We start from the raw sequence: 16,440 nt of genomic DNA, 5'->3' as shown, positions 1-16,440 counted from the left end.
TCAGGGGTATATCAAATATATACCCCATATATCAACTATATACCCAGTATATATACAGTCCCGATTACATCAAAAATAACATTAGATGTTTAGTTTATTGGATTTTGGACAATGCAAAGCTATGATTCAACAACAAATTTATTGAATAAAACTTTTTTAAATAGACATTTGTTTCTACAAAATACAAACTACGAGTTTAGGGCAACACACCCAACATGTGCATCATGGAATGACTATATTTCGTGACAGATATTGACCGTCATTATTTTGTGAATAAATTAATTAAAAAAATAGTTGGTTGCACAGACGTTCTAACGAATTATATATATTTCGTTCAAACCTATGATAATATCTCAATATGCAACTAAAATTTTTAACACATTCATCCATTATAAAACAATATCTATTCTAAAACTTAACTCAAAAACTAACCTTAGACTCAAAACACAAATAATCAAAAGTACAAATTTCAACATAACCTCTCCACTTTAAGATTAACTCAAAACTAGCCAACAACATATCTCTCCCTTCCAACCTATTCTATAAAAGCTTAACAAAAACACAAACAATCAAGAGTAAGTACAAATTTCATCATGACCTGCCCACTTTAGAATATAACTCCAAACTATCCAACTAATATATCTCCTTCCAACCTATTCTCACAAAATAATTCTCAATATTATTGAAACTCAAAAACTAATATGCAAGTAAAACTAATTTTAATATCATGATATTCTAAAACTTAACTCAAGAACTAACCTTAAACTCAAAACACAAATAATTAAAAGTACAAATTTCAACATAACCTCTCCACTTTTAGAATAACTCAAAACTAGCATGGTTATAAACAAAAAAAACACTTCTATATTAACACCCTTCCATACAAGAACAAATGGGACCGCCCATCCCTCGAACAAAACTACATTCAACATAAGAATCCAGACTTCTATATATTATAAACAAAACAATCCAACATATTCAGCATCATCCAGTCAAATACTTCTATAATAATTCAAAACTAATATGTTATGCAGTACCTTTTAAACTTCAAACTTCAAACTTCTACATATTATAAACAAGACAAAGTATTTGTAATCTACCAACTGCTACAGAGAAAGTAGTCTGAACCAAATACTTACATCAAATAAACACAACTAATGAATCCATAAGGTACTACACAAATCGTCCAACAAAAGATGCCCATTATATTCGAACTTCGTCGATTTCTTCTTGTTGATACGCACTTTTTGTATTAAACTACAAAAAAAAAGATAATACTAATATAATGACAAATCATATATAAACACATAAAGGTATATGATAATACGTACAAGTTCAGTTATAGGAGTATGAGGGTTCCGCACTATTTCTCGTATATACTTTTTCAAATAGTACCCACACTCGATAGAACCTGGTTGTCGAGGACAGTACATATAGAAAATTTGAAAAATAACAAAATTATGAGTTATACAAAGGATTTACTGCGACATTGTTATGAGTTATGCAAATTTACCTTCACAAGTTTCCAAATTGTAGTACTGCGAGATTGTTGAGTAGAATGTTTGGCTTGCCACATTTTCAATCATCTAAATAATTTGAAACATTAGAATAACATAATTGTAAAAATTTCAACTATAAGAGTTCAAGGCACTTACGTGTTTAGGATTCCCTTATAATTTTCTTCAATCTTACTTCTTAGAGAGTCCAATACATAAACACAATTGTCTCGGAGATGAATAACAAACAACTTCCAGTGAAAACTATTAATAACCAACATGATAATATTATCATTCATGCATGGATAAAAGAAACTATAAATAAGTAAAATGAAGTCAAATTGCTAGCTTACCCGCTGTTATGTGGGATGAGTACTACTTCTTCTAAGTTACCCATGTCTAACCTGTTGGCTAGATGTCTGGAACAAGTTTCTTGAGACATTATTTATGGTACAATGTTGTCTGGGTCAACCATCAAGAACTTCTTACGTGTCTCCTCCTCACATTCATTCCAAAGATACATAAAAATATAATTGTAAAACATTAAACTTCTTAGTTAACGAATCTAAGATATGAAATAGATTTAATATACTTACGTGATGTATGTGAGCACACACATATAGCCTATTTCAATCATCTCGTAGTATTGCATGATGTCGTCACGTGTTAAACTAATGATCTTCTCTCTTCCAAATATGTAATCACCAATATTGAATCCAATTACATCCTTGTGGTTCATCGTACGCATGGGATTTTGATTTAGGAGTTTAATAGTCATATGGACATCAATATGTTTAGATGATTGTGTTATTGGCTTCGATGTTCGAGGAGAAGGAACCTTTAACAAACAAAATTACAAACATTTAACAAATGAATAATTAAAACCTCACTCCAGTTAGAACAAGACATACCTTTTTCTCCTCATCTAAAATTACTAGTCTACGAGGCCATGCCACGAAGCTACCAATGGTTTGATTTAATGTCTCCATCTCACCCTTCACAGCAATTGGTAGTATAGCATCTTCACCAGTGACAATGTCTACCATGACTCTCACATTGTCCACACCTAATGGCACTCCATGAATTGTTGGACATTGAACGTCGTCATCAAATACTGTGCCTACTGCAACAATGTTCTCTATTGATTCAATAGCTAGGTGACACGGTTTTCGCTTAGAAAATTTAAAAGAAAAATGCTAAGTGTCATGCGCAAAAAAACTAAGTGTCGTTTCAAAAACAAGTAAGTGCCAAAACTAAAACAGATTAGTTACCACTGTTGGTTCTTCATCCAGGATAAAAACTTTAGTCGGTGCATTGACAACTTCCTTCCCTTTCTCCTTTTTCTTTGAGACATTACTGACTTTTGTTGATGATTTATTTGGTTGTGAGCTTTGAGTCCTCAATTTGACTTGGTCTTGAGGCTGCAATCCCATTTTCGACTTCCTTTTGGCAACATTAAAATATAGAGATGGTGAAACAAACTCACCCAATCCCCTCACACTACCTCTATGTTCGGGGGTGCCTAATGCTTCAGTTAAAACATCTTCACCCTTGTGTATTGTAGCCAAGTCATCCTGTCACAAATATTTATCATCATATTAACCACAAAATATCACACTTTCTAAATCTCATTGAAATAGAAAAATAAAACATAGAAACTTACAATTCGGGCAGCACATTCTTTTGTGGCAACATTAAAGTATTCGTTATTTTTTCCTTTTCGTGCTTCTTTCCATAAAGTTGCACGATTATAAGGACCATCTGATAATTCCTATATGGTCATATATATTATTAACTAGCACACACATTAATTATCGTAAGACACTTAATCTAAATAGTAACTTACTAATTCTTTTGCAAGATTTGCATATCCCTTGCGAGATATGTGATGATTATACATGCATTTCGCCCCCTTTCTCTCTGAGCAGTACTAAGTGTCTGGAAAATAGAAGATATTTGATTCAAGCACTAAAATATTTACGCTATTTAAAAATATAATGACAGAATGTAGTTACCTCCCACTCTTCACTTAGTCTTGTATGAACAAATGAAGCCCAATGTTCTTTATCAATATGGGAATATTTTTCAGGAGGAGTCTCCAAGTAAGATGGGTCGTCTTTGAACGGGTGAATGTATTCTTTAGTTAACGTTGACTTGAAGGTTCGAAACTTCTTCGATGCGGATTGAAGAATATTGTGTTTGGACATAGGGTCCACCACAAATGACAACTGTGTAATGAAAATCACAAAATAATTGCAAATTAAATTATAAACTAGAAAAGTTTATTACTTTAATAAAAATTCTAAACTTCTTACCTCTACACAATCGAAAATTTTATCTTTGAGTTCTTGGGGAACTTCTTTCCAATTATTGTAAATTATTGGAATCTGTTGTCGAACACAAACTCCAATAAAGCTTTGCATTTTTTATGCATTATCACCAACTGGTTGACCTATGTCATTATATTGAATTGTAAACAACGAACCCTCAGAATTTCTTACGTTAGCCAATTCACGCATGGTTGTTGGGCCTCGACGAACAACTTTTCTGACCTCAACTTCATTGTCACCACTACTATTAGAATCACCCATTTCAACCAAAACACAAAACATACAGTTAATATATTATCTCATAAAAACATAGTAAAAATAAATCACTAAATGACATATCAATGTTTAATGTACTATTATTAATCCATGTACCCTCACAATCATTTCTAACATTCGTAGATGACGTTTCATCGCTTTCATGAAATGTCTCGATATTTGGCATACTAGGTAAAACTCCATAACCACAATCTTCAACATTATCTCCTAATTCATCTTCGTAGAAATCATCTTCAACTATTCGTTGAGGAGATGTTAAAACTACCGACCAACGAGGATTAACAGGATCTGTCACAAAGAACACTTGCTTTGCTTGAGAGGCTAAGATAAATGAGTCTAATTTATGTCCAATACGATTTAGGTCCACGGTAGTAAAACCAAGTTCATCTATTTTAAGTCCATTCTTATTCTCAACCCAATCACATTTGAATAAGATAACTGTCAAATGATGATAGTCAAGCTCCCAGATTTCTTGTACTGCACCATAAAATGTCATATCTGAAATGATAGGACTCTTGTCTTTAGCACTAGAAACTTGCATTGTATTAGCCGTTATACTAACTCTACTATTTTAAACCTTTCTTCTATCATCACGTCTTTTTGTGTGATAATGACAACCATTAACCACGTAACCACAATAAGTGGCTACATCTAGACGAGGCCCATGAGCAATCCATCTTAAAGAAGGTGTTATGGAGTTATTCGTCACTGCAAGAGCAAGTGCAACCTACGATTCAATTTCAAATAAGTAGCTGACATTTAAGTATACCTTAAATTGTATGGTTAGAGATTAAGATTACCCGTTCTCACAACCAACTACTAAATGTGCGATTATGCTCATCTTGAAGCCATTTCTTGTTTTTAGACCTACTTGGATTAAGCTTAGACAAAACATCCATGTGTTGCCTATTGCAAATATAACATATGTCAATGACAAAGTTATGATCTAGATGATCACTTAATTAGAAAGTTATGAAAGAGAATGAAATTTGCATACGCTACGTATGGAAGCACATCATTTACATTTTGAAGGACATAAAGGTGAGCTTGATCTAGTTGATCCTTACTCGGTCTGCTGTAAGAAGCAATAGACAATGGTCTATCAATATCCGAATTCTCTTTCCTCATCGATGACCTTAACCCAATTGAATCAATTCCAGATAGATATTCAGAACAAAACTCTATACCTCCTCGACAATATAACTTTCTCCAATGCATCCCTCCGGTCGAGTTCTATTTCTTACATAACTTTTCATTACTTTCATATATCGTTCAAAAGGATACATCCACCTCAAATACACAAATCCAAAAAATTCCACCTCTCTTACGAGATGCACCATAAAGTGTACCATTATTTTGAAGAATCCCGGTGGAAAATACTTTTCTAACAAACATAAAGTGACAACTATGTCTTCTTGCAAGCCTTTTAACTTGGACGAATCAATTGTTTTGCTACATATAGCATTGAAGAATAAGCATAGTCGAATAATGGCATATCTAACACATTTCAGTAAAATACCACGAATGGCCACCGGTAACAATTGTTGCATAAGAATGTGATGGTCATGTGACTTGAGGTTATTAAGTTTCAATTATTCTAGCGACACTAGAGACTGTATGTTAGATGAATAACCTTCAGGTACTTTAGTTTCTGATAGTGTCTTATACAAATTCAATTTCTCCACCCGTGATAATGTATAATATGCTGGAGGTAAGAATATCCTTTTCTCTCCCACTTGAGGGACTAGCTCTGATCTAATATTCAATTCGACCAAATCTAGACGAGCTTGTAATCCATCCTTTGATTTTCCTGGAATATCAAGTAATGTGCAAATAAGATTTGAGCACACATTCTCTTCAATATGCATCACATTTAAACAATGCCGCACATGAAAATGCTTCCAGTACTCCAACTAAAAAAATAAAAAATAGACTTCTTCTTCGAATAACTATTTGAAAGATCTCCATCATTTTTTTCCTTTTTTCCTTCATTTTTTCCTTTCTTACCAAATGAATACTGGAGTCCACTTGTTTTTGCAAGAATTTCTACTCCACTTAATTGTTCAGGAGCGAATCCCAATTCTTGTTTACCATTAAAGCTTTATTCTGCTTCCTATATGGATGATTACGAGGTAAAAACTTACGATGCCCGAGATACGCCATCTTCCTCCCTTTTGGCAAATAAATGGATGAAGTTTTCTCCCCACAAATTGGACATGCGTGATATCCTTTTATCACAGAACCACACACATTCCCATAAGCAGGAAAATCATTAATAGTCCACAGTAAAATAGCTTTGAGTGTAAAACACCGTTCTTGATATGCATCAAAACATTCAACTCCACCATTCCAAAGCTTATTCAAATCATCAACTAATGGAGCTAAATAATCATCTATGTCATTACCTGGTTGTTTGGGACCAGATATTAATGCAGTCAACATCAGAAATTTTCGCTTCATGCACAACCACAGGGGTAGATTGTACGTCACCAACATAACTGGCCAACAACTATATTTACTATTTTGTTCACCATGTGGATTGACCCCATCTGTCGAAAGAGCAAGACGAAGGTTTCTAGGCTCTAGACCAAACTCTGGCCACAATTTGTCTACTTCTTTCCACGAAATTGAGTCTGCTGGATGTCGTATATATCCATCACTTACTCTTTTTTTGGCATGCCAAGTCAACAAACTCGATATTTCTTTGCTTCGAAACATTCGTTCAAATCTTGGAATTGGAGAGAAGTATCACATGACTTTGGTTGGAACATTTTTCATTGCTTCCTTTGAATCTTTTCGAAGCTTCCATCTTGATGTTTCGCAAATGGGGCATTCATCTGCATCTGAGAGTTCTTTTCTAAACAAGCAACAATCCTTGCGGCAAGCATGAATCTTCTCATACTTCATCCAAAGAGCACACAAATTTTTTTTTGCTTGATACATAGAATTTGGAATTTCATTACGACTTGGTAACATATCACGAACTAATGCCAGCAACTCAGTAAAACTTCTATCGCTCCATCCAAATTTCACTTTCAAATTATATAACTTCAATAATGCAGATATTTTGGTAAAGTTCTTACAATTTGGATATAATGGTTTCTTCGCATCACTTAGTAGCTCCTCGAAATTTTGTGGATTATCGTCAAAGTAACCATATGCATCCTCAAACATCCCTATTGTGTCATCAAAATCGTCATCCTCAACTTCTTCTTGTGCACTAGTAGACATACTTTAAACATGGGCAACAAATGACATTTGATCTTTTTGAATGTCATAATCCATTTTCAATGAACATCTCAACCCCTAAACTATACTCGGTTGACATTCTATTTTTTGTCATCCACGACTTATCACTAATTAAATCTCCACAGAGACCTTAAATATTCTCCATCAATTTGCTTTAAAAAAATTGTAAACCTGTGAGTCCGCAGAGTTAAAGAGAATAATCAATATATTTTATATTCTCTGTTAATGAATACCTTCGAGTGGCAGAGTTGAAGATGATTCCTAGCAAATAATAATCTAGTCAAATTAAAAGATATTTGAAAAAAAAATCACAACCTGCTAAATAACTAAGCAAGATCGACCTTGAAATAACTCACTTGGATGTCCAAATTTTTACCATATAATCAAACAGTCACGAATTTAACAAGACAATAAATTACCTTTAGATTACAATTTCAACCAGTAAAATCAGAAAGCCTATGATTTAAAAAGCCTAAAGAAACAAACAGAACACTCAAAAAGAAATTCTATGTTACATTACTTTACTTGTGTATTTGTTTTCCATTACAAACATTTCCACTAAATTCCATATTTAGACATTGAATTATCCTCTAATAGAACAAATTTTAACTAGTGATGGTCTATTCCCAAGCTAGGTAGCTCATCAACTCTCCACCACTGGCACTTTCTACCACGGGAAAGACTCGTCCCTCCCAGTTACCTTCCCGATTACCCTCCGACATAATAAATTTGAAACGACAGACCAAAATAAAAACTTAAAACGTAAAATGAACCCAAGCTAATTTGTAAAATCATAAACTTTGATTTGTAAAAGACATCAAAATTGATGTGGACTTTGATGGAGATGAGTTACCCTCTCCTCTCTACTTTGTGCTGTTTTCAGTATTCATATTTCCTATACTGTTGCCTTCTAGGATCTTGTCCCTCTCTCCCCCTTCTTTGATATTTGATATTGACCCCTGTTTCAATACTCTTCCTTTTTCTAAATCAAAATCAATAAATAAATCAACTATTTTCTCTAATGAGAAACGGAGCTTTAATTGAGAAAAATGCAAAAAAAATCAGCTCTACAAATGGAGGTACACTTAAAAAAGGAGCTCCAATCCAGAAGGATAACACGTAGCTGATAGTTACAAAAGAACTCATAAATTGATCCTCCATAGGATCTTTCATCCCCTGAAGATTCTATTATTCCTCTCAATCCAGATCCCCCACAAAATGGTAAAGAAACAAGCCCACACATAAATATTTCCTTATCTCGAGAAGGAGGGAACAACAAAACCTCTTTCATCAAAGCCTGCCGGTCCCTATTACGAATCCAAGACACCCCAAACAGCTCAAAAACGAACCCAAATATCTTGACCATATAGACAATGTCAAATATAAACTATCATAAATTTATATGTTTAATTTCTCTTTACAACTGTCAGTTATTGCTAGCATTGTCTACCGAAAATATTCAATGTACACACAATCTAAGTTAATACCAATTAAGTCAATATCAAATTCATCTTCTCCCTACTCTCCTTTTTTCTCAATCATCTCTCTCGCCTCTCAATTTTCTAGTTCAGAGGAATGCTTAAATAATGTTAGGAGTATGGCAATAAAAAATAATTATTAGTATATGCCACATTCCACAAAGAGAGATGAACTTGATTGTAACTCTACAACCTCCATCTACACCGATTTCGACCAGGAAACGTATCTATCTAATAACCTCCAGAGTTCAATAAACAAAGATTAATGAAGACGCAGAGAGATTGGTAGTGCTCACCTTCCAAGAAATTTTCCTCCGGAAAATGCAACGCCAGTGGGCGTCTAGTAAAAAGCACAGAGTCGAGAGAGAGATGATTTGAGATGCGGAGCTTAGGCGCGGGAGGAGAGATTTATATGTGATCTGAGATGATTCGCTCCCTGCCACCGAATCGAAGCTCACCGGTGCTGATGTTGCTCTTTGCCGCCGGAACTTACTCCTCACCATTGGGTCTCGCTCGCGCCTCTTGTAAGTGGTTGTTTGCTCCCCTTCCCCCGACAATGGAGCAAGGTTCGTGTCGGTTTCACGAGAAGGTAGAGAGGGTTCGCGCGGCAAAGAGAGCTGGGGAGGCAAAAAAATTTCGTGTGTAAAAATTTTGGGTGAAATTTTTAATTTCGGGATAAAATTGGGCACTTTTCATGACGGGCCTGACCCGCCATTAAAAACTAAAGATACAATGGCGGGCTAGGCCCGACATGGATACTTAAAAAAGATTAAAATTAAAATTCGACTTGTTTTTTAGCGTGTCCGACATGGTTGCCTCCATGTTTTTCTTGTCCGACATCGTTTCCTACACATTTTTTTTGTCCGGCATTAAAACTAAGATTTGTTGTAGTGAGTTCTTCTTTCTGTACAAGAAAAACCCAGCACACTCTCTCGATCTCAAGCTCTCTCAATTCTCCCTCTCGTTCCAATGAAACTCTCCCACATGCGTGTTCTCGAAACCCAAGAGGATAGCTCGGAAGATTCTATGGTGGTGTTCGGGTGGAAATTAACTTGAAGAAGAGTTATTCAAAGGCAAAAACATTTTTCCCCTGTATTTTTATCTTTGAACGTTTGTTTTTGTTTTCTCAAAAAATCATGAACGATGATCCGCTTCTGCTCTGGGATTCACATCCCATCATTTCACATAGGCATGAGCATCTTGAAAAATTGAGGGCCAATAGTAACCACTTTGAAATATCTCTTTTGTTCTTCTCTGCCCTCCAAAATGGCACCATAAGGAGTAAAAAGACAATGCTTCAGCAACTATTGATGCTTCAATACTATCCACACATCTTCGCATAATCTGATCCTTACACAACCTATACAAGTATGGGTCATCCCAATAATATGATTTGTTGTCATGGAGGAACTTTTTCAACTAACTTCTGCTTCTTCACGTCTGATGGTAGGATTCCACTAGCTACATAATTAGCTTATTCTACAAACCACGGTTCTGGATCCCTTTTTGCCATATCACATCCACCATCTGCTCATTAGAACATGCGTCTTTAATGTGAATTGGGTCATCCACTTCTCCCTTTAGTTCTACTCTTAACAGGTGATCAGCAACCTGATTTTCTTAGCCATTTTTATCTATGATTTATATATCAAAATCTTTTTAGAGTAGTACCCATCTTATCAATCTTGGCTTAGCATAGTACCCATCTTATCAATCTTGGCTTAGCATCCTTTTTGGATAAAAAATACTAGATGACAGCATGATCTGTGTATACCACTACCTTGGTTCCAACCAAATTAGCTCTAAATTTCTCAAACGCAAAAACTACGACCAAGAGCTATTTCAGTGGTTGTGTAATTCAGTTGAGCTTCCACCAAGGTCTTGCTGACATAATAATCAGGATGAATGAGCTTGTCTTTCCTTTGCCCCAATATAGCACCTACGACATAATCACTGGCATCACAGATGACTCCGAATGTCTCAATCTAGTATGACGTTGTTATGATAGAGACCTTGATGAGTGATTCTTTAAGAGTGTAAAATGCCTGCAAACAGTCGTGAGAAAAGTCAAATACTCTATCACTTTCTAAAATGGAGCATAAATGTTTAGAGATTTTAGAAAAAATCTTAATGGATCTCATGAGCACAAATCGAGACCGAACTTCAAAAATCCATAACTTTTTGTTCTAAAGTCCAAATTAAGTGAAATTAGTGTCATTCAAAAGATTTCTAAGTTATCTTTTAGAGTGCCTAGAATCAATAATTTACAATCTGTTGTTTAGAAGTTATCGAGTTTTTCATGAATACTATTTTCTAGAAAATCCTGCAGTCGCTGAAAGAATATAGTCCGAAGTTCGATGATTTATATCTCTCTGACCATTTCGTTCTTTATAGTCAAATCAGTTGCCAAATTGAAGGTCTTTGAAAGAGATTTGTAGGGATATAAAGATTACAGCAAAAGTTATTGGCGTTAGAAGAGAAGATGTCCAGGCAGAAAACTTTCCAAATTTGAAGCTGGACAATTCTAGAGAAAATCTTTGGGCCATCAAATCTTGTCCAAATTGATTTTTTTTTACAAGTAATCCTAATATTGTTTATTCTTTGATCTAAAAATATTTTGAATTATTTTGTCAACTTTTGACAGCCCAAAAGAAAGAGGACAGCTGCCTAGTCCACTGGGCCACTAGAGAGAGCCTGTTTTGTGCAACCCCAGAATTTCTTTGAGAGAGCAGCCCCCTCCGACGATTTCCAAACCTTTTGGCAGCCCATATATATTCATTACACTTGTTGTACTTTAATTTGCCACTAGTTTGAGCCCAATCCAAGCCGTACACAGCACGCACCCCTCACTCAAAGTCACCCCTCTTGCCGTAAAGGTTACTGTTTTGTTGGTAAGAAAATCTTTTGTGTGTGATTGCTCTACGAGTAGGATTTTGTACATCTTTTAAAGTTATTTTTGTTTTCACTAATTTTTATTGCATAGTTCTTTCTTTATTGAGCTTTGTCTTCGATTTGTATATTGTTGTCGAGTCCTTAGTACCCATAGCATTAGGCTCAAGGTTTGCATCTTATCTTTCCTTGTTTATATCTTTGTCTCAATTCTTCATGTTATATCATTTGGTATTTGTTTGCTACCATTTGATTCTTGTGTTTGGTATCATCTATACCACTGACCCCTAGTAAAAAAAAAAAAGAAGATATTATTTTTGTATAAGTTGCTTATAGGCTTGTGCTTGCTTGGTCAAAGGTCGATTCGCCACGCTCAATCAAGTGAGCATCTCCAAAACGGTACCCATACCGACATCCACCCTACCAAAGGAGAGGAAGTCGAGAGGTCAAGTAAGGGAGTGAGTGAGAATTTTCTTTACTATTTCTAACATTTCTTGTGTACTTATGAAGCCAAGAAGGAAGATTCCACAAGAAGCCACCTCCAAATCCCGAGAAGGAGTAAGTCCACATTGTAAGTAGTCATTAGATGCTATGAGATCTCTCAATGCACAATCTAAGGAAGATTCCTTAAAGGAACATAGAGGTAATCTTTTTTACACTAGATACATAATAAATACCACACCTTGTAGTGTTCGTATTGATAGTGGTAGTTTCACTAATGTAATTAGCACCTATATAGAGGATAGATTGAACTTAGCCAGCACACCACATGGATGTCCATATAATTTGCAAGGTTTCACTAAAAGTGATGAAATAAAGGTCCAAAGTCAAGTTAGAGTTTCTTTTGCAATAGGTAGGTATAAAGATGAGATTATTTGTGATGTCATACCTATGCATGCTTGTGACCTTTTATTTGGAAGACCGTGCCAATATGACAAAAAGATAAAGTATGGTGGTTTTCATAACAAGTACTCATTTGAAAACAATGGCAAGAAAACCACATTACTTCTCTTACATCCAAAAGAAGTGAAAATTGACCAAAGAAAGTTTGAGGAAAGAAGAAATGAGTTTACAACCAAGGAGGCTACCAAGTTCGTGGACAGAATGAAATAGGTTGCAATCAAGGAGGCTACCAACATATAAGTGGAAAAGGTAAGTACCCCCAACCGAGGTGAGAAGTCCGAGAACCTCAAGGTAAGTTCAAATGAGGTTGACTATAAATTGTCTTGCGATGATATGCATGTTAATCATATTTTATTTGATTGCAATGACTTACATGATTTTATGCCTATGGTTGAAAAGGAAAGTAGTGAACTTGAAAGTTGTAAGACCATGCATGACATTACTATTCCAATTGATAACAATGAAATGCATGAAGTTTTGCCACTTACCGAGGAGGAGAGTACTAAGAAGGTACCTTGTCATTCTATGAACCAGATTCCTAATCCTTTAGCTACTGAAACTTATTGTGGTTATAAAGTACCTATGCTTGTTCCACCAATTCATGAAGATTCACAAGTTAAATGTGAGTTGGAAAGTATGAGAGGAGGAAAAGAGAATGGTCCACACTATTGTGCCTCACAAGCCAAATCTTAAGAGACTATTGGAGAAGGATCCTTACCTTCAAAATCACTTGTTTTATCCAAATGATTGTATCATTCTAAGATTTTTGCATGATGGTATAAAGATGAAGATTCATGGACTTGTCCTGCCAATTATTCACGATCTCAAGATCACCTTACAAGGTACGTATATGACAAGTTTTAATTTTGAAGGTACTGACTTGTTTCGGTTTTGTGTAGGTGATCATGAACAAGTAGAAATATGGCCATGAATTGTGGAGAAATACTTGTTCAAAAAGTCCTCTAAACAACACCATGACCGAGAACACCAATTACTATGTTGGAGAATTCAAATGCCAAGCATCAAATGTAGGACAAGGAAATCGAGGCATAATGTCAACAAACCAAGTGATTGGGTTTGGAAAGATTGTTGGAAAGAACGAAGAAGTTTTAAAAGGAAATTCAAGGGAAGACATACGAGCGCATCATTACCAAAAGACTTCAAGAAAGCTCTACAAGGTAAATATAATGTACATTTCGAAGTTACTAACTTGCTTTCTTAACGTGTAGGTGAAAAACTTGATTCGAGGATGAATCCTTTTCAAGAAAGAGGAGATGATATTATCGTAATTGACCTCAAGTCCTTGGAACCACATCACAAGAAGAGGAAGGCACCACCGGACACTCAACGCCATCAAGTGCACGCTAACCTTGCATAGACACACCCCATGCGCTCACGACAGTGCCCTCCATGCGCATGCCCCCACTCTACCCCACGTCTACGAGGCTTGTGCGATCACCTTGTGCGCATAGCCTTGCCATGCGAGCCTCCAGCTGCAGCACCCACACCGCACGCGCCATCGCCATTGCCGCGCATGTCCTACCATGCTTGCCTCGCTCAACCAGCACACGCCACAGCGCATGCGCGTTCCACCCGCGTGGCTGGCCACCTACAGCACTAACATCACAGTGCCCCACCCGTGCGACAGTGTAACGCCCCGCCTTCTTTAGCTAATTTACTTTAAAACTTCATTTGTCCCTTTGGATTTTTCCCCCTAAGCTGATAATTTAATTCTTTTATTTTCTTTTTATTTGGAGTTCTAATTTTGATTAAATTAGATTTATGTTTAATTTCTTTGGATTAAGATAAATTAAGCTTTCGGACTTTTGATTAGATTTTTAATTAAATCTTGAATCCAAGATTTTTGGAAATTTAATTTTTACTTTTTCGATTTAACTCTTGGGTTTGAGAGGTTAAGTTAATTATTTTGTTGGGTTGTTGACTGATGGTTATGCTGAACGCACGCACTAAGCGTGGTAAAAATTCTATAGATGCAAGCGCACACCTGTCAGAGTAATATAAAATGGATGGAGTATCCAAGTATCGATCCTCAAGGACTTCTAAATAATTTCTAAACTCTAATGTTTTAATGAATAGTGAACGTTGAGATGAGTGATTCTTGTAAAATGGGAAGTGGTCACAAATAATGGTTTTGGATTTGGGATTTGGTCTTATAATGGTAAAACCTACCCCAAATTACTTCAAGTTAGCCAACAAAGAATCAAGGATACGCTAAGACGATATGCATTTTACTTAAGGAACCAACGACTACGCTTTTCACTTGACTTATGTCTAAGCAAGTTCAAAGTCCTAAGACATTCCCTAATATGTCTATTATGAGAGATATCTTAGTTTTAGGATGGAAATAGTCGCAACCTCGGGTTAAAGTCCTATGTCTAGGCTACTTAACCGGAACCCTTATGTCTAAGGCGCTCCTCTCCTCGGTTTAACCACTCAACAATGCAAATAAGCAACCTTTTCAGTATTGACTTGTTAAGACTTATAGTGGCCTTCTCTAAATCCTAACTTTTTGGGAAAACATGTTGAGCAATGAATGGAAAGCAAAAACACTACTTCTTAGCAACCCTTTTTAGAAATAAAAGGCTAACTATCCATAACCGGGCTAGAGACGGGAATTTAGAAAGACATATTGAAGAAAATACAGCAAGTAAAAAGGTTGAAATTGAAATGCATGTGTGAAAAACAAAAGTTAACTAACGGAGAGTTTTGCTCGGGATTGAGAGCTTCGCCCTTCTTCTTTCAAGCAAGGGGGAGTGTCACGTGCTCTTTCCTCCAAAAAAAACACAATTCTCTTAACTAAAAATAAAGTAAAGGCAAAGTAAAGATAAGCTAAGTGCTGGATTTTTATAAATTTGAATAGGTAGAAAATAACTAAGTAACAACGAAAACAAAACAAAGCTCAATAAAGGAATGTAAAGTGCTCGGGATTTAAAAACTAAAAGCAACTAATGAAAAGCAACTCAAAAGTACTTAGGAAGCAACAAAGAAACACTAAGAATGATCAAGAGAAGGAAGCAAGGCTTGATGATTTTGGTGAAGAAGCTCCTGGAATTTATTGCTGTGCAGAATTGGTTAGGTAGGTCCTAAAATGCTGGTGGATCACCCATTTCCAACTCCTTTGACTGACTAAATCGTGCTCAAACTGATAGTGGAACACTTCTTCTACACGTATGCATCGGTTGGAACCACCAAAACGCATTGGAAGAGGCGTTTCATTAAGGGCAAAGTTGGAAGAAAACCAGGATTTCTACAGCCTACCAGGCGCCTGGCGCCTCCAATGAAGGTTTTTCCGTCTTTTTGCTTCTTTTGATTAATTTGCACTCCCAAATGGTTCTAAAATGTCATAAATACAATATAAGCCAACCATAAACCATCATATATAAATTTTGCATGAATTGGAACTCAAACGACCGAGAAAAAGTCCGAAACAAAGTTAAAACATAGTAAAAACAGCATCTAAAACCTTCTTTTTACGCATGTAAACAAGCGTAATCAGTTGTCGTGAGTTTTAGTTGGGTTACTAAAGTTTAATTTTGGGACTTCTTTTAATGGGTTATTGGCTTTCTAATTTTTCAAAACTGAATAAATGAAAAAGATGTTTGTTAAAAAAATTTAAAAAAAAAAAACAAGAAAATAACAAAAAAGTAACCCTTGGTCTCTTCCTTTCCCTTCCCTTCTCTTGTAGCCGCCACCCCCCCACCCCCCGAAATTCCTTCTTCTACAGCCACCTTCCGGCAACGGTCCATAATAGTAACACCACCACATGCAGTCTCAAAGAAGCAATAGATCTGGCTTGTT

At 35.7% G+C, this 16,440-nt stretch overlaps 2 pseudogenes; both read right to left on the bottom strand.

Moving 5' to 3' along the window:
* Nucleotides 1–1,173: 1,173 nt before the first annotated feature.
* On the bottom strand, nucleotides 1,174–4,087 carry LOC148210362 (uncharacterized; annotated as a pseudogene).
* A 25-nt stretch (nucleotides 4,088–4,112) lies between these two features.
* On the bottom strand, nucleotides 4,113–5,985 carry LOC148210361 (uncharacterized; annotated as a pseudogene).
* Nucleotides 5,986–16,440: the final 10,455 nt, after the last annotated feature.

Source organism: Momordica charantia (genome assembly GCF_013281855.1).
Source record: "Momordica charantia cultivar OHB3-1 chromosome 7 unlocalized genomic scaffold, Mcharantia_2.0 BLBB01000007.1, whole genome shotgun sequence".
Lineage (NCBI taxonomy): Eukaryota > Viridiplantae > Streptophyta > Magnoliopsida > Cucurbitales > Cucurbitaceae > Momordica > Momordica charantia.
This window is presented reverse-complemented; position numbering and strand designations above follow the sequence as displayed.